This window comes from Phoxinus phoxinus (genome assembly GCF_949152265.1).
Source record: "Phoxinus phoxinus genome assembly, chromosome: 15".
Taxonomy (NCBI): Eukaryota; Metazoa; Chordata; class Actinopteri; order Cypriniformes; family Leuciscidae; genus Phoxinus; species Phoxinus phoxinus.
Window position 1 is genome coordinate 9609807 of NC_136890.1, and position 26223 is coordinate 9636029.

The window sequence follows — 26223 nt, forward strand, 5'->3', positions numbered from 1 at the left end:
CTTAGTTTACCTTGATTTACCATGTTACAGGATGATTTACCATGATACACCACATTCTAGAATGATTTACCAGGATTCTAGTATGATTTACCTTTTTTACTATGATTTACCATGTTTCTAGCGTTATTTACCATGATTTACCACGTTGTTAGCAATTATGTGATGCATCAGAACAAATGAAGTGATAAACTCTGACAAAATATGATTGTGTTATAATAGTAATTGTTATGCAAGGAATTTTTAGTGTCTAAATATATGAATGCAAAAGCACATGTGAAAAGACTATTAAATTGTAGATTGTCCAGCAGAGGGCAGTAGAAGACCACTTATTGGCTCACTTTCATTTTACAAGTCTTGATTTTTACCAGTATTTTAAGTGGTCTTCTACTGCCCCCTGCTGTCTCTTCATCATACTACTCCCTAATATTGTTATATAATTCATATTTAGACTTTATAAAATCATTATTTTAACATTTACAATCACATTTTGTCAAAATTAATCTATTGGAGTATTACTATTGACAATTGTGTCACATTGAGAAATGGGAATCCTGAAAATGAAAGTTAAAAAAAATCCATTTAAGTGCAGCAGGATTATATTTGTAATCTTTTTTATCAGCTTTCAGCATTGGCTAATAAATAAATGCTTAAATGCTTATAGATTTGTTATGACATACGTGTAATATGTGTGTAAGCATGCATAATGGAGTTAACATGGAGAAACCGGTTTGCTTTAGTGCAAAAAAATACTGGTAAAAATCAAGACTTGTAACATGCTGAATCATAGAACTTGGTATATCATGGTAAACTATGGTAAAGCATGCTAGATTCATGGTAAATCATACTGGAACATGGTAAGTCATGTAAATCATGGTGAATCATATACTAGAACATAGTAAATAATTATACATCATCCTAGAACAGGGTAAAACATGGTAAACTTTGATAAATAATGGTACACTATGGTAAATCATGCTAAATGTATGGTCAACTGTGGTAAATTGTACTAGAACGTGGTAAATCATGGTAAACCATCCTAGTACATGGTAAATCATACTAGAATCATGGTAAATCATACTGGAACATGGTAAGTCATACTGGAACATGGTAAGTCATGGTAAATCATGATAAATCATACTAGAAAAAGGTAAATCATGGTAATGAGAGGAAGGATTTGCACTCTTTACAGAAGCAATCGTCACGGTCAATCTGCCGGACGCATGCAAAGAACCAGTGCAGAAGCCACCTTTCCAGTAAATACGACTTGTGATTGGACTGTACGTCAGCAGACAGCAAAGCATTGGCCAAGAGCAGAAAGGCCCTCCCTCCAGGCTTTTTTTTAAGTTGCGAGGTTGCGAAGCTTCATTTGCGCTCAGTCTGAGTTTCAGAGTTTCAGAGCAGAGCTGCGTGACAACGCTGCCAATAATCACGCGAGTCGCAAGCTCGCAACTGTGTGCCCGTATCTCTGCAAAGTGGGTTTCGAACCTCAGTTTTCAGAGTTTCAAAACTTTTTTTCACCTATTCGCACACCCGTTTTCAGATCACGGGTTTCAAGGTTTCAAATCTGGAAAACAAACTATACAGTGGGAGAACACTGACAAATTTGAAACTCTGAAAAAAAAATTGCGCAACATCGTAAAATTTTTTTTGCAGTTCTGAAGAAGGAAATCTCAAAAACAACAATGTTTGCAGAGATATTCTTATTTTTTTACATTTTGCAAGCTTGCAAATCTTATTTTTTGATCTTGCAAAACTTTTTTTTTTAAGATTGAGTTTTCGAACACTTAGTTTCAACCTTTCAGAACTTTATTTTCAGTTTTGAATCATGGCAGGATATTAATCCCATATGAATCTGGCTCGAATTGTTTTGAAATTGACACTTATTCATATTTACACTAGAGAAGAAGTTATGTTACTTAGTTTATGGAGGGGCAGGACATTTGTAGGACAACACATGCTACGCAGTGCCAATCACAACACCTTGGGCCACCTAACCAATTACAGCCCAAAAAACTAAATCAAGACTTCATAAAAGGGCATAACAGGACCTCTTTAAAATATTGTCCCCTTGGAATTATAAGGTTCTATCTGCGTTCTGAGCAGTTTTGAGATATTTGAGCTTCAAAGTTTTTGCATTACATATAGGAAAATGTATATAGGGAACAAGTTTCTTTCAAACATGAAAATAACAGGGACCCTAAATGTATTCTAAATATACAATATCAAAATCCTCTCAAATTTGTAAATGGGGATTTTTGGAATGGGTCAAATGCAGATAGAACCTTCCAATTCTAAAAAAAACACTTTTCGCTTAGAATTATAAGGTTGTATCTGCCTATAATAAAACAAATAAAACATTATTTGAACATTAAATATAAAATTAATGTTGTAACAATGTCTCAACATGTGTTAGAAAGTAAAATTTTATCCTTCCGATTACATTTCATATTTTTAGCGCTTCTCTGTATTTAGGACATTTCAAATTAAGCAAGGTATGTCTAAATATTTTGTCCAGTGCAGATGTTAATTGTTGGTACCAATTTGGTGGGTAATTAAACACATTATTGCAGAAATTGTTACTTTAATCTTTCTTGCGTTTAGACAGAAAGCAGCTAATGTAATACATCTGAGCAGGACTTTATTCCACCTAAAGTGGGCCAGGTAAAATGGCTTCCTCTCTAGACATCAGTATGGCTGAAATAACATGCTAACGTTTATTGTTGTAATTAAGGTAGTAGGTCAGAATTGTCTAAAAAAACTTTTATTCAAATTTGTTTAAACTGTCTTTATATACCAATACATAATTAAAATGCAAGTACTCTGAAATAGAGAGTATAAAAAACTGGACCTCCCCTCCGCTAACCCCGCTGGACCTCAAAGTTGAAAAACCGTCAATGCAAGTGAATGGGAGAAAATAATTATTTTCTGGTCCCGTTTGAATTGTGCCATGAATTTGAACATATGTTGACTGTGAATTTTTTATATAATCTTTCGTGTGAAAAATGCTACAATTTAGCGGGTAGAAGTTTGATACGGGTAGACTTTGTGTGAGAGCACTTTGTGGACTACAACTCTTCGCTTCTTTCGGCGCGTTTGAAACGTCAACACCACTAGCTCACGGCTCTAGCTCACGGATCCCGCTAGACATGGCTGTGTCTTTGGTGCACTTCACCGCCTTCTTTCAGGGAGAGGACAAAATCGTTGAGGTTGGCGAAAACCACGGGTAAGTCAACTTTATGGGGTGACATCACATAGGCGACATGTAGTCTTTCTTGTTATGTATTTTCCACAACTGCTAGCCGACGAATCATACCATATACTGTCAAACTTGTAGCATGAAAGATTATATAAAAAATTCCCAGACAACATATGTTCACATTCATGGCACAATTCAAACGGGACCAGAAAATAATTATTTTCTCCCATTCACTTGCATTGACGGTTTTTCAACTTTGAGGTCCAGCGGGGTTTTACGTAGGGGGGGGGGGGACTTACCAGCTCTATAGCGGCGGTAGTCATGGCGACGGAGAGTGACAGTCGCGCAAGCCAATCACTTGTTTCGTCCCGAATGGAATTAATGAGCAGTGTTTTTTGAAGATTAAATACACTATAGTCACTAAATTTTTTTATACTCTATTTTTCAAAGTACTTACATTTTAATTATGTATTGGTATATAAAGACAGTTTAAGCCAATTTGAAAAAAAGTTCTTTAGATAATTCTTACCTACACAACCTTTAAGACCCCATCAATTAAATTGTTGACTATTTGACCTTTAAGGCTTAATATTATAAAAATTAAGACATTTTAAGACTTTAAAAACTGCAAGAAAACTTTAATTCATAAAGTTTAATAATCATTGAAAAATGATTCACTGACTATATAAATCACAAAAAATGTCAGACTCATTTTTAAAACACAGAACTATAATACTCGACTAATTTTTTAAAACACAGACATACTCTCTATGACTCATTTTTTAAAACAAAGACTTATAATACTCTCTATCTGCTTGTGGCATGAATTTAAACATGGAGAGCTTCTGTGCATTCGAAGTGCTGATTGGCTCACGCAGATAGAACCTTATAGAGCCAAGTTAGAGTTCGACTTTGTAGATAGAACCTTTTTTATTTTTTAATAAAAAGTCCCAAAATGTACACAACATAAAAAAAAAACATCACATAATGTAAATAAGTTGTCACAGAATAAGAATATGTGAATAACTCAATTTTGACAAAAATGTCAGATAGAACCTTATAATTCCAAGGGGACGAATGTCAGTGCCATTGCTTTGTCTCAAGATGCAAACGAGTAACAAGTTTTTTTATTTTTTATTAAAGGCATGATTATAAAAGTTACTTAAATATCCTAATTGAACTAAGGCCTAATCCTGGCTTACTCTAAGCCCTGTCTGTGAAACCAGGCCAAAGAGTGTGGTCACCCTATATTCAGTTTAACAGTTATGGTGATATTAAAGGAGAACTCCGGTCAATTTTAACATTGAGCTAATTTTTTTGTAAATTTGGAGTGCTGTCAATACAGAGAACAACGACAAAAAACGGTGTTGCCTACACTGTGTTATCCTCTTTTTAAAATTGGCACCCTGTTGACTTCAATGGGGCACGTTATAAACCTGCTTTTAGCCTCTTAACATCGTTGATGTGTCATTACAAGTGCCCAGCCATGTTAGATGATTCCTTCAGAGTGAACACGAGTGAATCTGACTGCAGTAGATGTGAAAGATATGAATAAAAATTATGTTATTTCAGCCAGCGCAAATACCTGTATTTACATCCTGTTTTCAGTCGAAGTCCAAAGTAGTCGATTGTCAAGTTCACGCGCGTGATCATAGGTAACTAAACCTATGCGCGTGAACTGCGTTACAGCAGAAAAAAAAATATGATTACAGCCTAGTACAAAAAGTGGTTTTGGTCCATATAGCTAATTTTGCCCTTCATGACAACTGCGAGGGGGGTGATTTTTTTATTTTATAACTCATCCGTTTAAATTATATTAAGCCTTAAAAGTTCTGCATAATTAAGGGCGTGGCCACTTGAGTGACAGGTGGATTGCCATTGCTGTCACTACTAGCCGTTTATCTGCTAGCAGTCACATCACTTCAGCTAATCCGCCTCTTTGCCCATCTTCGGTTTATTACAACACCATAAAATGATGCACTCCGCTCACTTTGTACTTCAAAATGCTCTTCAGAAACCTACAGGAGACGTCACAGACACTACGACCATTTTTGTTGTTGTTGTTGTTGTCTATGGTTAACTGGAGTATACAGATAAATAGGCAATAATATACTACACTTTTTAGGCAAACATTCTAAAATCAAACTTAATAGGCATGCTGCACATACAGTACAACTTAAAAAAGTTAAATAAATTAATATTAATATAAGACAGCAATTTGTCTTAGAATACACTCATCTACAAAATGTAATGTTACACAGCTGTATAAAAACTTTGAGATTGTCTTGGTGTTTTATTTTTTCATTTTTTTGAAGGGAGGATTGATTGCCTTACAATATTGTTAGCTCATTTACTTTTTAAAAACAGACAGATAACTCAAAGGTATGAGTTAAAACAAAGTTCTAAAAAAAACAAAGAAATATTGGCATGTGTTCCACAAAAAACACTGCCGTGCAAAAGTTATGGATTGGTAAGACTTTTAATGTTTTTAAAAGAAGTCTCTTATGCTCACCAAGGCAGGATTTATTTGATAAAAAAAAAAAAAAAAAAAAAGTGAAATATTACTGTAAAATACCTGTTTTCTATTTGAATACATTTAAAAATTGTATTTATTCGTGTGATGCCAAGCTGAATTTTCAGTAATTCAGAGTTCATTCTAATATGCTAATTTGATGCTCAAACTATAGCTGGTCCAAAACTCAGAAGCTAAGGCCTTGTCCACACGAACACGGGTATTTTTATAACCGTGACACGGAAACCCAGTACCCCTGCCAGGGTGAGGATTTTCAGAAACGCCGGTTGCAGTGTTGTCGTGTAGACAGTAAAACCGGAGTTTTTGCCTTGCGACATCAAAGTGTGCGCCGTTATCCGCTGTGTTTTACGTCAGATTGTGCGCCGCTGACGGCTTCTGATTGGCCAACGTGGCTTTGCGGTTAGGGTTATATCGCCGCCTGCTGGTGTGGAATGCTCTTGACGGCACTTGATAGCGTGTTTTTGCGTTTTCATGTAGACGGAGATTTTTTTAAAAACGCAGGAGGAAAAACTCCGATTATAAAAATACCCGTGTCCGTGTGGACATGGCCTAAGAGTTCTTACCAGAACCAGGAAGTATGACCATATAAGCCCGGTTCCGTCAACACTGCATCGGCTCCCTATTAAACATCGTATACATATTAAAATATTGCTGATTACTTACAAAGCACTAAATGGTTTAGCTCTCCAGTACTTGAACGAGCTCTTAACGCATTATAGTCCTATACGTCTATTGTGATCTCAAAATTCCGGCCAGTTGAAAATACCAAGAATATCAAAATCAACTGCTAGCGGTAGATCCTTTTCCTATTTAGCACCAACACTTTAGAACAATCTTCCTAACATTGTCCGGGAACCAGACACACTCTGTCAGTTCAAATCTAGACTAAAACACATAGCATAAACAACAATTCAATGTTAGGCTGCATAGTTTAGATCAGCCGGGACTGGGAACACTTCCCATAAATCCTGATGTACTTAGGACATCATAAGAAGGATGGTGTCTACAGACGTGACAAATTCTGAATTCAGCCCCTAAACTAATGACTAATGATCTTTGCAACTTCACTGTTACGCTAATTTCTATTATCACTGTAAAGCTGGATTTGAAACAGTCCATACTGTTAAAAGCGCTATATAAATGAAGGTGGCTTGACGTCCATATACACTGTGTAAAAGCCAGGGTTTATTAACATGCTTAAAAGTTCTCGACCTCAGGTATGTGCTACCAAGCCGCAAATATTTTGCCCAAGTTGCCTTGCCTGTACAACAGTACTTGTGAAAAGGTCGCTAGAGAGCTGGAGGGGGTGTCATTTTACTCCGCCACAACGTGTGGTCCAGTCGAACGCTATGAGTTTGACTGTGCATTTTATTGACAACTGGACTCTGCGAAGCATCTGCCTTCAAACAACTTACTTTCCCGATGACCATAAAGGTGAAATAATTGCGCTGGGGCTAAAAGATGCTCTGACCTCCTGGAACCTTGATGAAGACCGACTCATCTGATTGAAATTTATTGTTGAGGATAACCCCATGAGATGAAACATCTCGTTTTCGAGGGGGTCCTTGAGACAAAGATAATACAGCACATGTATATTCAATCTCACTAAAGCTCTCCCTCATCCCGCCTCGCCCACCAACTCCTCATTGGAAACAAATCCATATATAAAACATATTGCTGCATTATGTGTATGACAACAGACAGCAACACCAACATAAAAGCTCTGAGAGACAATGAGTGGCCCAACCTCCAGTGCTTTGTACGTGAACTGCACAGCGCTATAGGTAAGAGTCTAATGGCTATGCATTCAAGTGATGATTTTTTTTTAACGCATGAACAGCCCAATTAATGCATGTTGTAATTCACGCAATTTAATGAAATCAATACATATTTCCACAAAATGTACAAGCATGATTAATCAAAATGGTATATATGGTGGTGTGTGTGTACGCTCTTAGTGTGTATTAATAACACGTGGAAATGTGAAAAAGACTTGTTTTGACACTGACCAATAGTGACACTAAAAAAATGTTCTTTGTGTTTTCTTTCCTTATTGTACAGAGAATGGTGTGAAGGACCCACGAATCAATCGTGCCATTGGGGTTTGTAAAAAGGCAGTTGCTTCCTTTTCCTACAGTTGGAAGAAAAGACGAGATGTGTGTGAAGTACAAGCTGAGCTTGGTCTACCCACTCATCAGCTGGTAACGGAGTCCCCGATCAGATGGGGTTCACGTAAAAAAATTAAAGAGAGATTTCTTGAACAGAAGGCCATAGTCCGTGTCCTGGGGTCCGACAAGAAAAGCAGCCATTTTGGCAACATTGAGGTTTTAGAGTCTGTAAATAAAGTGGTCAAACCACTCCAATAATTTACAGACGCCCTGTCCGGGGAGGCTTGTGTCAGTGTCTCCGACATTAAACCGGTGCTGCATTTGTTCAAAACCAATCTCCTACAGCCAGAGGAGGAAGACACTGAACACACTAAAACAATAAAAAGAAACATAATGAGGACAAATACAGCGACCCTATGAAGAATGAACTCTTGAACATGTCCTCACTAATGGACCCCAGGTTCCGTACAACCTACATAGACCGAGACAAAGTGGAACAAGTCAAGAAAAGAGCCGTCACTGAGCTGATGTCTCTGCCTGCTGAGAAAAGTACAGCAGCCTGGTCCAGCTGTGCCAAGGAGAAGCACAGCCTCTGCCCAATAAGAAAATGACTTTAGCTGCTTTCTTCAAGAAGAATGTACCAGAGCCATCTTCTCACCAATCAGAGGCAGTGAAAGTAGAGACAGAGCTGGCAACCTGCTGACCCCTGAGGTAGACCCAGACACTGCAGATCCACTTCAGTGGTGGAAACGTCGCGAACCAAACTTCCCAAGGCTCAGTAATCTGGCCAAAAATACTTGTCTGTCCCTGCTACAAGTGCCCCATCAGAGAGGCTTTTCAATGTGGGAGGGGACATTGTTACATGTAACCGGGCATGCCTCAAAGCCAGAGGTAGAAGACAGGCTTGTCTTCCTGGCTAAAAATGCATAAAAGAAGAATGTTGAAACTAAAGTAATGGATGCAGAGGTTTTATTTTGTTTCCAATTTCACAGATTCAGTTTAAAGTTTTGTTTGCACTTTATGAATACCAGTATTAAAAGTATGTAATTTTCTAATTTATCTGCATCTAAAATCTAATTTTGTAATTTTTAACCAAAAGTGTTTTATAAAAGAGGGACACACAATTTAATTTTTTATTTATATTTTAAGTTATTTTGAAGGTGCATTGTGTCACTCACTGTAAGTTTGAAGTTATTAGAAAACTGATAAGCTACATTTTCACCGTTTACAATGGCAGTGCCTGCCATCTCGTTTACAAGCATGTTTTGAGGCTTGTTTCCTGTTACACTTATGAAACTGCATAAGGGAAAATCAGAAGAAAAAAAAAAAAAAAAAAAAAAAAAGAAAAAAAAAGAGTACATTTGTTTTGAGCAATTTCTTTGTCGGTTATAGATTGTAAAAAAATTAATTCTGTTCGAAAATCAGGCATGGTGCGAAAAAAAACCTGCCCTACCCAGCCCTAATGCTAATGCAATTCCATTAATGCCAACATAATTTTCAAGTCTATTTAAAAGAATGTTGTGGTAAATAGTACAAAGATCAAGTAATACAACCATGATCAGATGATAAGAGTCATTTGTGACTCTGATGAGAGCCGTCTCAGTATGTTACAGTCTAAATCCAGACTGAAAATCCTTGCAGATACCATTTCTTTCTAAAAAAGGAACATAGTTGTGAGGATACTGCCTTTTCTAATTGACAGAAAAGGTAGATTCGAGATCGGCATGTAATTAACTAATTCTGTAGGATCAAGTTGCATTTTTTTAACAAGCGGTTTAATCATAGCCACCTTAAAAGTTTTTGGTACGTATCCTAATGACAAAGATAAATTAATGATATTAAGAAGAGGATCCATGACCTCTGGAACCATCTCTTTCAATAGCTTAGTTGGTATACAATAGTATAGGGTCTAACATACATGATTTAACGAGTTTAGAAAATTCTTCCTCTCCTATAGCAATGAATGAATAAAAATTTTCCTCAGGGAGACTACAATGCACTGCCTGATGTGATACTGTAGTAGACGGTTGCATAGTTATAAGTTTCTCCCTGATATTATCAATCTTGTTAGTAAAGAAGTTCATAAAGTCATTACTGCTGTGCTGCTTGGAAACGTCTGGGGTTGAAGCTTTATTTTAAATTGTCACGCTTAATAATAATAATAATAATAATATTTATAACCGCTGCAAAGAGCTGTGCACATGCAAGCTACAGGAACTTTGGGTGTACGAGCACCGCTTGCACTGGCTTCGCCACTACTTGAATCAACTGCGATTTGCCTCTCATTGAAAATGAACTATGACTTGCACTTTCTGCATCCCGTGTGAAACTGCCTTTATGTCGAGGTGGTATTAACGGCCCAATTTATGAGCGGCCCACCGGTAATTTTACCGACGGCCCAGGGCTGGCCCTGACCAATTTGCTGCCCTAGGCAAGATTTTACCTGGTGCCCCTTGCATCAAAGCCCATTCCACCCGTCATTGTGCTCATGATATTATTTATTTAAAAAAATGTAATAAAAAAACAAACAAATAAATAGGCGGATGATGGTTAAACTATACAAAATAGCACCTAAGCCACATTATAACCTAAACACAAATTGCAAGAGCTTTACATCTAGACATTCATGCACAAACTATTCATTGCGCACTAGCAAAAGTGTTTGTTTTCCAGTAGATGACAGCAATACTCCACTAAACGATGGAACGTTTCACGTTTTCGCCATGAATACAGAAAAATGTAGATCTTTAATGTGAATTTTACATAAAAATGACCACTATGCAAGAGATCACTCCCAGCAAGAGGAACAAACAGGTTTTCACGGTTGCTTGGGCTTAATACAACACAAAACATTCAGCCAGTAAGAAAAGAAAACCTGTAGGATATATATTGTATTTATATATTGTGTATTTATATATAGGCTACAATGATAAATGAGACACTATAGACCTACAAACGTGTTAAATTATATTGTATAGGCTACTATCAATTGGTTTGGTAAAAAAAAAAAAAAGTATATATATATATATCTCAACGTTAACAAACATTTCATATAACGTTAGCCCGCTAGCATTTGCACGCGTGGTCTCGCCTATCGACCGTCTTATTTACACTCGAATCACTGGAAGGATACGGGTTCTATCCATGATTTCAGTCCTAAATTAGTAGTGATATTGGTAGCATCACTGCTAATTTATTGTTCATCTGTCATAATGGCGAATACATCGGATGTGTGTCTACCTCTGAGTGCAGGTGAGGACACGTTTGAGCTGCATTCGGTGCGGTTGGAGCTGGAGTCCGTGGAGGAGCAGATCCGTGATCTGCTGGGGAGGCAGGCCGAGCTGCGAGACCAACGATCAGCGCTTGAAGCATCACGTGCCGATGCTCACAAGTCAGTGGTTAGTAACTTCTCGACTCCGGCCTCCTCTACTCCGTGTATTTCTCTGCACAGGACCCGAGCACCCCTGGTTTCGTTTACCCCGACACCGACACAGCACCATGGACCCTGGATGATGCCACAGCGGAAGACACGAGCCAGGACCAGAGCAAGGACCTCTCCGCCCCTCCCGGTCTTCGAGATCTCCACCCGGAACCGCTTCTCCCCTCTTCACGAGACGGAACGCGACGACGCTGTGATCATCGGCAGTTCCATGGTCCGGCATGTCCGCGCTACCTCAGGTAAAGGTATGGTGCGCACTCACTGCTTTCCTGGTGCTCGTGTTCTCGATGTCGCTGCGCAGGTCCCCGAGATCCTGAACGGTGACGAGCGCGTCGGAGCTGTCGTGCTGCACGCGGGGGTGAACGACATCAGGCTGCGGCAGACGGAGGTTCTGAAGAGGGACTACAGGAGCCTGATCGAGACGGTACGCAGAACATCGCCTGAAGCAAAGATCATCGTGTCTGGACCGCTTCCCACGTACCGACAAGGACAAGAAAGGTTCAGTAGATTGTTTGCACTAAATGAATGGTTGATGTCATGGTGTAATGAACAGAGACTGCTCTTTGTAAATAATTGGAATCTGTTTTGGGAGCGACCTAGGCTCTACCGTGCTGATGGCCTGCACCCCAGCAGAATCGGAGCGGCTGTTCTGTCGGACAACATCTCCAAGACGTTACACACCATATGACTAGGGCTGGGTACCGAGTCTCGATACTATTTAGGTACCGACCGAATTGCCTCGATACTATCGAGTATCGAAACATGACATGTTGTTCGGTTCCAGATTTCGATACCTAAGGAGTAACACCACATACACGCAAACTCTATTCACACGAAACACGCGGAACTCTCCGCGCACACTCATATGAGACGCGCGCGCGCACGCACAAACTCTCGACACGCATACTTATGAGACGCGAGCACACACACACACAAACTCTCCGTGCACATATTCATATGAGACGCGAGCACACACACATAATACCTTAAAGATGTGGAAAAGTCGATCAAAAGTGTGGGTACATTTCTCCAGGCTCGATGCCAACGGCGCGCGATGCAGTATTTGCGGTAAAATAATGGCTGCAAAGACCGTACCACGACAGACACGATGAAGACCTTGACAGTGCACGGAGTAAACATAAGAGCAGAAAGTTGCTTCGTCTTCGATTGGTAAATGAAGAGATACCTTGTTGATCACTCCAGTGTTTATATTGCAATAAATAATAACCTACTGAATGTACACTGCCGTTCAAAACTGTGTTGGTTAGTCAGAATTTTTTTTCAGTAAGGATGCATTAAAGTTATCAAAGGTGACATTAAAACATGTGTAATGTTACAAAATATTTAGTTTTTCAATAAATGCTTTTCTTTTGAATTTTTTATTCATCAAAGAATCATGAAAAAAATTATCATAGTTTCCAAAATATTAAGCAGCAAACTGTTTTCATATTTCTGAAGGGTCATGTGACACTGAAGTAATGATTTTGAACATTCAGCTGTGACATCACAGGAATAAATTACATTTTGAAATATATTAGATACGATTTTAAATTGTAATACTATTTCACAATATTACTAAAGTTTTACTGTATTTTTTTATTTAAAAATTCAGCTTTGGTGAGCATGAGCGCTTTATAAAAAATGTTTTATTCCTTTGTGCACTGGCTAAGGAGCATGAGTCAAACTGAAAAAATAAAACTAAATAAATAAAAAATAAAAGTTTTTCTGAGGTAATATGTTATGTAATCTTGTTAAAATGGATTTCATAAAATTGGTATTGAAAAAAGTATCGTTAGGAACCGGTATCGAAACTGAGGTATCGAAATTGGCACCGGATCGAAAGATTTTGAACGATGCCCAGCCCTACATATGACTAGTAAGTCAAAGTCCAAATCACATTCTTTGCTGTCCCAAATTAATTGATATAAGTACCAGTGTAGAACACTATATAGAAACTGTGTCTATTCCTCGTTTAGTGAGGCCAAACAATAAATCTACTGCAGGATCTAAGAAAAATCTAATTGTGATTAAACCAGAAAATCTCAATATTAGTGAACAAAAACAATTTCTAAAGCTAGGTCTTCTAAACATTAGATCGCTTACACCTAAGGCGGTTATTGTAAATGAAATGGTCACTGATAATAGCTTCGATGTACTCTGCCTTACTGAAACCTGGCTTAAACCAAATGATTATTTCGGTCTTAATGAGTCCACTCCACCAGGATACGGTTATAAGCATGAGCCCCGTCTGATTGGTCGTGGCGGCGGTGTTGTAACAATCTATAGAGATATTCTTAATGTTACTCAGAAAACAGGTCACAGGTTTAATTCGTTTGAAGTACTTGTGCTAAATGTTACGCTCCTAGATGTAAGAAAGAAATCCCTATTATCTCTAGCCTTGGCTACTGTATATAGACCGCCAGGGCCTTACGCTGATTTCCTAAAAGAGTTTGCAGATTTTTTCTCTCAGATCTATTGGTCAATGTCGATAAGGCAATAATTGTTGGTGATTTCAACATACACGTTGATAACACAAATGATGCGTTAGGGGCTGCGTTCACAGATTTATTAAACTCCTTTGGGGTCAAGCAAAACGTTAGTGGTCCCACTCATCGTCTTAACCATACTCTAGATTTAATTATATCATATGGAACCGATCCAACCGATATAGATATTATACCGCAAAGTGATGATGTCACTGATCATTACATGGTAACTTGCATACTACGTACGGCTGAAATGTGTCATGTTGCGCCGCGTTATCGACCAGGCAGAACAATCCTTCCAACTACTATAGATAGATTCTTGAATAGCTTACCTGATCTATCTCCGCTCCTCAGTGAACCCAAACTAACAGATGAGCTAGAGGAAATGACTAGCAGTATGAGCAACATTTTCTCTAGTACATTAGAAACTGTTGCACCAATTAGATTAAAAAAGGTTAGAGAGAAAACTAAAGCACCATGGTACAACAGTGCTACGCATGTTATCAAGAGAGAAACTCGTAACTTAGAGCGCAAATGGAAACAAACTAATTTAGAGGTCTTTAGAATCGCGTGGAAAGACAGTATGTCACGTTATAAAAAGGCTCTAAAAGCAGCCAGGGCTGAGCATCTCCGCAAACTAATAGAAAATAACCAAAACAATCCAAGGTTATTATTTAACACTGTGGCTAGATTAACAAATTAACAGACATCACCTGAACAAAATATTCCGTTACATCTTAATAGTAATGATTTCATGAATTTCTTCACTGAGAAAATAGAAAGCATCAGAAACATAATTGTAAATGTACAATCTTTGACAGCGTCTTATGATTCAGCCTCAATTATCGCCCCTCAAGAACAACTACAGCACTTTACAACTATAGGACAGGAAGAGCTAAATAAACTTATTACTGCATCTAAACCAACAACATGTTTATTAGATCCAATACCCAGTAAACTACTGAAAGAAGTGTTACCTGTAGTGGAAGAGCCTCTTCTCAATATTATTAACTCGTCTCTATCTTTAGGACATGTTCCAAAAACATTCAAGCTGGCAGTTATAAAACCTCTTATTAAGAAACCACAATTAGATCCAAATAACCTAGCAAACTACAGACCCATTTCAAATCTTCCATTTATGTCTAAAATACTAGAAAAAGTTGTGTCCGCTCAATTGTGCTCTTTCTTGCAAGAAAACGATATCTATGAAAAATTTCAGTCAGGATTCAGGCCACATCATAGCACAGAAACTGCGCTGGTTAAAATTACAAATGATTTACTTTTAGCTTCTGACCAAGGCTGTATCTCAATACTAGTTTTACTCGATCTTAGTGCTGTGTTTGACACTATAGATCATAAAATACTCTTAGATCGACTTCAAAATTACACTGGTGTACAGGGACAGGCATTAAGCTGGTTTAGATCGTACCTATCAGACCGTTACCATTTTGTCCATTTAAATGGGGAAAAATCAAAGATAACGTCAGTAAATTATGGAGTGCCGCAAGGATCTGTGTTAGGCCCTCTGCTATTCTCAATTTATATGCTGCCACTTGGTAATATTATAAGAAAACATGGAATAAGTTTCCACTGTTATGCTGATGACACTCAATTATATATTTCATCACGACCAGATGATAACACTAAATTATCTGAAATGACAGAGTGTGTTAAAGATATAAAATATTGGATGACGTGTAATTTTCTTCTATTAAATTCAGATAAAACGGAGGTATTACTGATTGGTCCAAAAAACTGCCCACAAAACCTCTTACAATACAACCTTAATCTAGATGGACGTCCTGTTACTTTATCCTCTACAGTAAAAGATCTGGGTGTTATACTAGACCGCAACTTGTCTTTTGAAAATCATATTTCAAATGTCACAAGAACAGCCTTTTTCCACCTTAGAAACATTGCTAAGCTACGTAATATGCTATCAGTTTCTGATGCAGAAAAGTTAGTTCATGCATTCATGACCTCGAGACTAGATTACTGTAATGCTTTATTAGCTGGTGGTCCTGCATCCTCCGTAAACAAGCTACAGTTAGTCCAAAATGCAGCCGCTAGAGTTCTTACTAGGTCAAGAAAATATGATCATATAACACCAATTTTATCATCTCTACACTGGTTACCTATTAAGTTCCGTATCAACTACAAAGTATTGTTACTGACCTATAAAGCCCTAAATGGTTTAGCTCCTGTGTATTTAAGAGATATTCTATCGCCATATAATCCATCGCGCTCTTTAAGATCGCTAAATTCGAGGCTTCTGGTCGTACATAGGATAACTAAGTCCACTAAAGGAGGGAGGGCGTTTTCACATCTAGCTCCTAAACTCTGGAATAGCCTTCCTGATATTGTCCGAGGCTCAGAGTCTCAGACTCGCTCTCCCAGTTTAAAACTAGACTAAAGACGCATCTCTTTAGCCAAGCATTCACATAATGCATCTCATACCTTTTATACTACAGTTAAATCAGATCAAATGCATTCATATTATGAACAGCAGCTACGCTAATTATTTCCCATCTGCCTTTTTTTGTTATCATCTCGGGACGCCTGTCCCGAGATAACTCAAATAGACTTCGTCAGCTCCAGTTATGTATCCAGCCTCTCATGGAGACTTCAGATGCCCCAACGCCTGTGATGAGACGACTCGACGCCTGTGAAAAGACGACCCAACGCCGGCAATATGTTATGCCCTAAATTTTATGATTAACTAACTGTATTTTGTGTGTATATTTTTGAAATGCATTTTCTGTAAAGCTGCTTTGAAACAATATGTATTGTGAAAAGCCCTATACAAATAAACTTGAATTGAATTGAATATACAATTTAACACGTTTGTAGGTCTATATTGTCTCATTTATCATTGTAGCCTTATTTAAGTTGATCTTTACTGTATATTTATTTTTGGACTGATAGTGGTTAATAAAGTTAAAAAATGGGATGAGAGAGAGTGTCAGTTATTGTGCTCCTATTGGCCGGTGTTAGAGGATAGGCTATGTGTAACCGAGGCTTACCCCCAATTTCCACCAGACGCGGAACGGCTGAGCTGCGTGACAGCTCCGTGTTCCGTCGTCCGTCAATACCCACCAGGTCCGGATTTGTTGCAGAACGGCTGCGGCCGAGGACCAACGAGATCTCGCTAATTCACGTGTGATCGCGCGATATGTAGTTTCAATAAACAGAACCACCAAACCAGGAACAGTTTTCCGCAATGATCATCATATTTTCCGCCAAATATGATCTGCCATGATCACGGTGTATTTTATTTTGAAAATTAAACGGATATTTTATTTTGTTTTGGTTTGTTCTGTTTTTTGCTCGACTTCCTGTCCTGCGCACTCTGCCCTGTAGTGCTGCGGAGCTCTCCGGCATCCGGCAAAAATAGAAGCTCTGCGTATCAGCTCCGGAGGGCTGCGGATCGCCGGAGTCGGAACGCAGCTGTTCTGCATTCAGTGGAAATACACACATTGACTTTAATGGAAACCGATTGACTCCGCCGCCGTGCACGAGCCGTAACGCAGCCGTAACGCATCTGGTGGAAATTGGGGGTTAGCCTGACAGTTAGCCTGCCCTGGACCAGGCTAGTTTCCCAGCATAAGTTGCCAGAGCAACTGAGTTTGAACTATTTTAAGTTTGCTTTATGAAACAGAATCAACCGACAATAAGTCCGACTAACCAAAATAAACCTGGCTTGTATTCTAATCTTGTTTTATGGAACAACTCTCAAGTCTGATTAAGTACCACTTTCTTGCCTATACCAGCACTCTGAGCTCGACTGCTATGTCTGAGGTAAAATACACCACCCTCATTACCATACAGACAAAGAAATGTGGAAATAAAATAAATACATGTGGAATTTAAAAAAAAATACTATTACACATTTAAGGAAATAAAAGTATAAATATTTATAGTTTTGCTTTTTTACATATCTTTGTATAATTACGTACATGTTTTTTTGTTTGTTTTACATTTCCTTGTATGTTCATGTACTTATTTATTCATTTATTTATTTATTTTGGCAGCTTTGGAATTCCATACAAGACAGCACATGCAGATTGATTTTACAAACAGTCCCGACTATGGACACGGGAAATCGTCGAGGAAACTAACATGGCGGACGCCTGCAAGAAGAAATTGCGATAACAGTGTTTGCAAATTGGACTACTTTTTACAGGAAATTCTAAAGTAATTTGTCGTTTATTATCACGTGATCCGGAGTGGAGCATGCTTGCCCTGCTGTACTCTCTTATGAGCTGCTCTGCGGAACGAGTTGGGCATAGTGGACAACTACCTCACTTGTCTTCAGTCACTGCTCATTTTCAAATTCACTTGCACATTTTTTTTTTCCCACATGCATATTAGATATTGCAAAGGTAGGCTATATTGTATACGTTAATAGGCTAGCCTACTATGTGAAATGTTAAAAATGGGCACTCGCCGGCCACTGTATCTTTGTCCAAAAACTTAATGAACGTTACTTTTAAAACAAGAATCCCTCTGTAGAAACAATGTTAGTTACTGTTACCTGGTGTAATGTGGAGCAAATAAGCATATCCTTCAGTGTAAGCTGCAAGAGGGCTCCACTCCGTTGTGACTGTTTTAGTGTCAGTTTAATTATTACTGAGGAACACCTGTCATTTGTAACACGCTCCACTGTGTACCAATTAAAACTGATCTGTGAGAACTTTTTTTCCGTCTTGTTCCGCGTGTGAAAGTAGTTCTTGTGAGAGCTCAATGTACATTGATTTCTATTACTCATATGTACGATAAATTGGATAAAATGTGGTCAACAACGATGTTGTTAATTTATTGTGCTGTAGTTGGCCTACATCCAATAATAATCTGTTGCCTATTTTGGGAACTATCTTCATTCTGAATCAGTAATACAAGAGTGCCCAACACTCCAAGTGTGTGTGAGACATCTTTAATTTTCAGCAACACTTGAGTAAGTATTAATATGTAGGCTATAGCCTACTTTATTTTATTGTATATTTTGGTTTATATTCTTGGCTTCAGTTCTTCAATAAATTATACATTGCAATAAATAATCAAGCTCAGAGATTATTTTGCCTAATTTGTTACTTTGGAGAAAAAAAAGAACTTGAGACTGCAATACAATTCTTATTGATTTAGAACAAATACAAATATTTCATTAGTCTTATGAAGAACAAAGCACTTAGCAGCCTGAAACAATATTCATCCTTAGTTTTAACAATTCAGATACAGGGCATGTAAACATTTCAGCATACTAAAATCACAGACATATGCTATTTGAAAAAGAAATGTTACATTATGTATGTTGCATTTGTTGCAAATGTATGCATTTAATCAAAGTACATTGTTCACTGACACACCATTTGTGCTTCTTGCATATTGTATATAGCATATTATGTATTTTGTGCCTTTGATATATGTTAGGCTCGTTTGAGATGCGCCTTGCCTTGCCTGCAATTTAGACGAGAATAGTGAGGGGAGGGGAGTGAACAAAGTGAAGCCAAGAGACAGACAATGGATCAGTAAGAGTAAAGTCGGATATTGTGTGATTCGTGTGTTGCTAAATAAACATAATGTTATTTTAAGTTCTGTTGCGGTTTTATGAAAATAAATATGATGAACAAGACACCCAAAGTAGACTACTTGTTAATTAAAGGGACACTAAGTAGGAATTACTCCCATCTAGTGGTGAATTCGTATTTTGCATCCAAACTAATTTTGCTCTCCAGCGCCTCGCTTTTTCAAATGCGCATTGCGTCTACGGTAGGCGATATGTACCAAAAAGCTTTGACAGGATGTCTTCTAATAGCACTTTGTCGAGGGGGGGGGGGTGTTTTGAAACATTGTTATTCATAAAAATAAATCATGAGAACATGAACTTCATCACTGCATGTGCAGGAATTGTAAAATCTTTTTTCTTATTAACTGAAGTAGCCTAACGCAATATTTTTACTCTCTTATCTTTCCCCACACATATGAACTGTGATCATGCAATAACGTTAACTTTACATCACGATGCTGAGCTACAGTGAAATGATAGAAAAGACATTATCTGTGATAGCAATTCGCCTCATTCGCGCAAACTGGAGTAGAATGAGGCTCGCGTCTACCGCGCCGCGCTAAACACCGCGCTGCAGGACCTCTAGACGCGCATAAACGCGTCTTTACATTGAAATCACTCTCGCTAGACGCTCAAGAGTGAGTGAGTAATCATTTTAAAATAAACTTGACTTTAATCAAACCACGGATCCGTGATAAGTTTTGTGATCCGTCTGTTAGCACTATGATCACTTTGAGGAGAGGATAAAAATAATTAAGCAGAGCCAGGGATACATTTACCAGAAAGGGGGAAATGAAATCCCACGCATTTTACGTTCTATTTTTGACTTTTTTGGCGACGATGTTTTCTTCTCCTGTGGCGCGGCATATGTATGGTCCATAATAACAATGCAATCCAGACTTTTAAACTTGCCGGTGCAGTTTCAAGCGCCTCTCACTGCTCTGCACCTGCGTTTCTGCTGGTTTCGGCTGGTTCTGAACGAAAACGCGTTGTGGAAACGCGTTGGCTTAGTACTTTTTGTCCCTCTCTGCTATTATAGTTTTGCAAGATGGCGGAACTACATGGAAGCCTCCGTGGACCTACCCGTCCCATGTATATTAAGATAATTAATTCTTCATTTATAAGGATAAGTCAGATAATTGGCCGAGGTATTTGTACACCATTGAGGACATATTTATGAATAAAAATATTGATTTTAGATAATAAAATACCTAAAAAGATACTTAGTGTCCCTTTAAAGGTAGCTACAATATGTAAGAATTTTGTTTATTTTATGACACGTGTACAAGTGGCATCTCAGAGTGGTTTCGCTCCAAAGAAAAGCCATATAGTGATTAATTATCGCGAACAGTAAGGGTGTGTGCGCTCCATGAACAACAATATCTATATTTCACACTGCAGTTGGTTGTATTCATATTGAGCATTCAAATTAGGTAAGTATTTTTATAGATTACATAGCCACACATTTAGCTATGTACATGGCAATTTAATTGTTTTTTTTTGTTTTTCTTTTATATAGGCATATATTATATTTCTCGCAGTTGCGTTATATACGAGTGTTTTCGTTCTGTTTTCTGTACTGCTACCTGGTGCTTCTATCAACAGTGGGATAAGTATTACCAATAGTTTGGCTGTGTAAAAAAAAAAAAAATCTTTCTTTTGGAACCTTACCGTTATAGAATTTTTGTGGCCCCCAGAGTGTTCTCGCTCGGCCTTCAATAAAGCACTGCTGTGGAACAGCTTAGTCTGACATGCACTGTGTGCAGGGCCATTTTACAGCAGGACGATGGACATGACTGCTGTCCATCCTGCTTAGGCCTGGAACATTTGAATTAGGGCCTCACTGATGATGCCTGTATGAATTGTAGCACCATGTCGTGGGAACGGAGAACTTCCAGACTAGCTGCAGTAGAGGCACTCTTGACCTCAGATGCGCCTCGGCAGGGAAAAGTGTCGGCTAAGCGGAAAAGGGTGGAAACAGTGAGTGTCTCCACCAGTAAGAGACATAGAGAGGATTCTTAAAGGTAGGGTAGGCAGGATTTGTCTAAAAAACTTTCCCCCAGATTTGTTTAAACTGTCTTTATATATCAATACATAATTAAAATGTAAGCACTGAAAAAGAGAGTATAAAAATTGAGTGTCTGTAGTCCTCTCAGGGCTGCAATAAACACAGCTACTTATTTCCATTCGGGATGAATGAAATGATTGGCTGGGCGATTGTCACTCTCCCTCGCTACCATGGCTACCACCCTTGCTGCTACAGGAACTGCCCACATGCGCACACCCGTTTGACTCGAGGAGGGGAAGAGACACGGAAGCTAGGAATAATCAAATATTATGGCAGAGAAAGAGCAGTCAAAATTCCCAGTATCTGCATATACAGTCAGGCAAACAAGGCAAGGACCTGTCCTTGAGCCGACGATGCGGTAGGCTACTTGTCTCCAGAGTGTAGTCCTCATCACAGTCAACAGTGCTTTCATCGTGGAAGCTCTTAGATGCAAACCACCGTATATGTTATGAATCTTACACGAAATTCACCTTCCTCACAGTGTAACTGATGGTAATGGGAAAACGTGTATCAATGCAACCTGTTTTTAGCTAGCTTGTTACCGAATCAAACTCAATATATTTTAAACTTTACCAGTATCGATATGCTAGCTTGATAGTGAGTACTAACAGCCATGTTAGTTGTTTATATTCATAATGATAAAGTTAGGTATTTTATTACATGTGATTCTGACATGATCACTACATGCCCTGCGCTCCTTTCCGCTTGGCGCTGGTAAACGCATCCTCCTCCAGCTGAGCGGTCGCCATCGCGTGTTCATGTGTTTTGGGGGCGTGGCTTTGGAAGGAGCCCAGAAGGGAGGGGGTGCTGTGTTTATTGCAGCCCTGAGAGGACTACAGACACTCGATTTGTTTACTCTCCTTTTCAGAGTACTTACATTTTAATTATGTATTGGTATAAGACAGTTTAAACAAATTTTGGAAAAAGTTTTTTTTTAAAATCCTGCCTACCCTGCTTTTAAGCCCATAAAGTGGAGGTTTTGACCTCAGAGTTTGCCCAGATTAAGTCTTTAATACTAAATCTGCAACCAAGGGAGGCACCATCACCGATGTTGGGAAATTAGTTAGGAATTTGCCAGTTTAGTGAGGAGGGGAATGAAGAATTCTTATCAGTTATCCACTCTCAGTTCTCTCATGATGACTCTCAGAACACGGCACATGGTTCAGCTGAAGGAGTAGAATCAGATCAGGATGTGGTGAGACAAGCCCTCCAGATTGCGTTGGCACGCTTAAGTCTGGATACTGCCCCTACAGTGGCAGCTCCCTCCAGTGCCTTTTTCAGAGGATCGGCAAAGCCATCTGCTCTTAGCATTTCCCCATCCAAAGATTATATTGAGGAACTACAGAGGTGCTGGGCTAATCCCAAGTCACTTAAGGCGGGCGTACACGGTGCGAGTTCGGACACTCGGGAGGTCGTGAGATATTGCACACGTACGAGTCAGTTAAACTGATAATCGCGTCAAAGCAGCTGGTACACGGCACGACTGTCCTCCTGCACGAATTTTATCCCGAGCTGGCGGTTAAACACAGTCTCTGTGAGAGCTTTCAATGTTTCAGGCAATAGCTTCAGATAGAAAAATGACAGAAATGTGTGTGCAAATGCAGATACTGTAACAGTAGCCATTCCGTTCAACATAAAAACATGAGAGAGAGAGAGAGAGAGAGAGAGAGAGAGAGAGTGTGTGTGTGTGTGTGTGTGTGTGTGTGTGACAGTGTATGCGCACGCTGTGTGGTTGCTGCCACTGAGGTAACGTTATAGCCCCATCGATCTAGCCTGTGAGGCGGTTGTGTATGATTTGGCAATAGGGGACAGCCTATACGCTGGTGAAAATCGGGCCGACTCCCCGAATTTTTTAAACATGTTTAAAAATGATCGGGAGGTCGGGGAGGTGCTCATAACGTGCTCGGCTCGGCTCGTAATTCCTCTCACACGCTGCGAGCCGCGACCATGCGAGCATCACCGATTTGCACTCGATTTCTCCCGAGTGAAAAAATAATCTGCGAGCTCGTAAAACAGCAAAAAATCGCACCGTGTACGCCCGCCTTTACTCATCCTACCACAGCAAGCAGGGCCTTGTTAGCAATGCACGAACCAGACTCTTATGGCCTTGCCTAAAGTGGATCCATTTATTGCCTCTTTCATTATATCACCGGAAGAGGCTTGGAGACCTAAAAACTGCCCACGACCTCAGTGCAGAATCACGGACGATCTTCTTAGTCAAGCGTACAATACTGCAGCACGCATGGGTCGCATAGGGAATTCGCTCTTTCAATGCTGGCGCTATTAGCTGCCGCTGCTCTGGGAGGGAATTTTAAAAACTTTTAGCGCTTCAAAATCCTCCTACACTTATGAACTGTTTTAAATAATTTTAAGGAGTCTGACCTGTGTATCCACGCTGTTTCGGCGAGTTTGTACGCTGGTTGATCTACCTGCGTATTTACTGTTGATGCTCTCTGCGGTTGCCGGATTGACTGCCGGTTAACGTACTGACTGTTCTTCGTGGTACATTTGGCACACAGTTCAACTATGAAGATCACTGAGCTACTGGTGCGGATGAATTACATCTGGATCGTCCTTTCTGCATTATACCACTCGGTGGCATGGACGATGCTCCACTATTCTGCGGCGGAACTTATTCAGCTCCGTTTGCGTCCTTTTAATCTTCTGTCAGCTCCACATCTTCCCTTGGATATTGTGTACATACCACGTCGGAAATATATACATCGCGGGTCTCGTCGGAGTTATAACATCGATGGCTCGTGTCAAATACGGTCATTTTGGTCATCTAAACCACGCTCACCGAGGAGGCTCACACGGACTGTCGATCACAGTGTACTAACCAACACGGCCAGATCGGTTGGCAACGATTCTGGTAAAAACTATTTTTCCTTTGGTTTACTTAATATACGATCAGTTTCCACTAAAGGACCCCTGGTGTACGATTTACTGTCTGACCGTGAATTTGACTTTTTCTGTCTAACTGAGACATGGCAGAAACCAGATGACTTTTTCCATCTAAACCAGTCTGTTCCCCCAGGATATGTTTGCAAATCTCGTGATACGGGAAGGGGAGGGGGGCTAGCAATACTTTATAAAGAGAAATTGAAAGTATCTCAGTTAAAGGGATAGTTCACTTTGAAATTCATTTTTGATATGTTTTAGCTTACCTCAAGGGCATCCAAGATGTAGGTGTCTTTGTTTCCACAGTATTTTCAATTTTTATATTTTTAGGTCAAACTGACAGTCTGACAGTCATATCATGCATGTATATGGGGTCCACCTCAAAGAGCATGCACAGAGAAGTCCAAATTAAACATGATTTAATGACTCGTAAATGTGAGTACACATTGATGGCCTAAGACACGAAACGAGCGGTTTGTGTGAGAAAACGAACAGTATTTATATCGTTTTTACCTCTTGTAACACAGCCATGTCCAAGTGATCTGAGGGCTCGCGCCCTCAGATCACTTCCTTCTGTGACGTGTACGCAGACTGGTGCAGAGATGTATACACTAGATGTCGCATTAAAGACATTCGTTCCAATGAACTGCCGTAGCCAAGGCGACATCTAGTGTATACATCTATGCACCAGTCTACGCACATGTCACACACCAGGAAGCGCGCGCGCCCTCAGATCACTTGGACATGGCTGTGTTACAAGAGGTAAAAACTATATAAATACTGTTCGTTTTCTCACACAAACCGCTCGTTTCGTGTCTTAGGCTATCAATGTGTACTTACATTTACGAGTCATTAAATCATGTTTAATTCGGACTTCTCTGTGCATGCTCTTTGAGGTGGTCCCCATAGACCTGCATGATATGACTGTCAGACAAGAACGGTTTGACCTAAAAAAATCTAAATTGAAAATACTGTGGAAACAAAGACACCTACATCTTGGATGCCCTTGAGGTAAGCTAAAACATATCAAAAATTAATTTCAAAGTGAACTATCCCTTTAACTATGTCTACATATTCTTCTTTTGAATCAATTGCCTTAAAAATTAATGGTGCGATTCCTACCATCCTCATAACTATCTACCGCCCTCCCAAGAGCAATAATGCCTTTTTAACTGAACTGTCTGAACTCTTAACTCATCTATGTTCCATATCTTCAAATGTTATCCTTCTGGGTGATTTTAACATTCATGGCGATGATGTCAGCATTTACAAGTGAATTTTGATCATGTTTGGATTGCTTTGGTATACAACAATTTAACACATTGCCCACTCATACTAAGGGGCATTTTCTTGATCTTGTTTGCTGCTCTGGTATAACACCTTTTAATTGTACTGTTTCTGATCTATCCATATCAGATCACTTTCTGGTGTCATTTTGTGCCAAACTTGCCATTTTTAAGGTAAACCTGTGTCGCCCGATTACATTTCGGAATATTAAGAACATTGATCTGCATACTTTTGCTGATGAACTTGCCATCTTCTCCAGTAAATCTGATTTCTCTACTGTTGATGAACTGGTAAAATATTACAATGATGGACTGGACATGATTTTAGATGAATTTGCACCTATGAAAACTTGAACTGTTTCATTTATACATTCGGCTCCTTGGTTTACACCTGAACTGCGTGAACTTAAAACTATAGGCCGTAGGTTAGAGCGGCTGTACCTCAGGTCTGGCCTTACTGTTTATAAAGAAATGTATGCTGAACATATTCAGAATTATAAGAATGGACTGACTAAAGCTAAATCCGATTACTACTCCAACGTAATTAGAGTTAGCAATGGGTCTCTTTTCTTGGAGGTAAACAATATTCTGAAACCACCTGATTCTTTGCCATCTGATATGTATTCTACTGACTTATGTGATC

At 39.1% G+C, this 26223-nt stretch overlaps 1 protein-coding gene across 6 annotated transcripts in view; it reads right to left on the minus strand.

Annotated features, from left to right (window-relative positions):
- pabpc1l (poly(A) binding protein, cytoplasmic 1-like) overlaps positions 1-18456 on the minus strand; it is a 124581-nt gene extending 106125 nt beyond the window's left edge. Inside the window, exon 1 of one of the 6 annotated variants that reach the window (XM_079637417.1) lies at positions 18297-18443. The gene's annotated coding sequence lies outside the window, so the exon portion shown is untranslated. Of the gene's footprint in view, positions 1-16785; positions 16924-18209 lie in introns of those variants that run through there. The other 5 variants (XM_079637418.1, XM_079637413.1, XM_079637415.1 and 2 more) reach the window with 5 other exon arrangements.
- Between the last annotated feature and the right edge of the window lie 7767 nt (positions 18457-26223).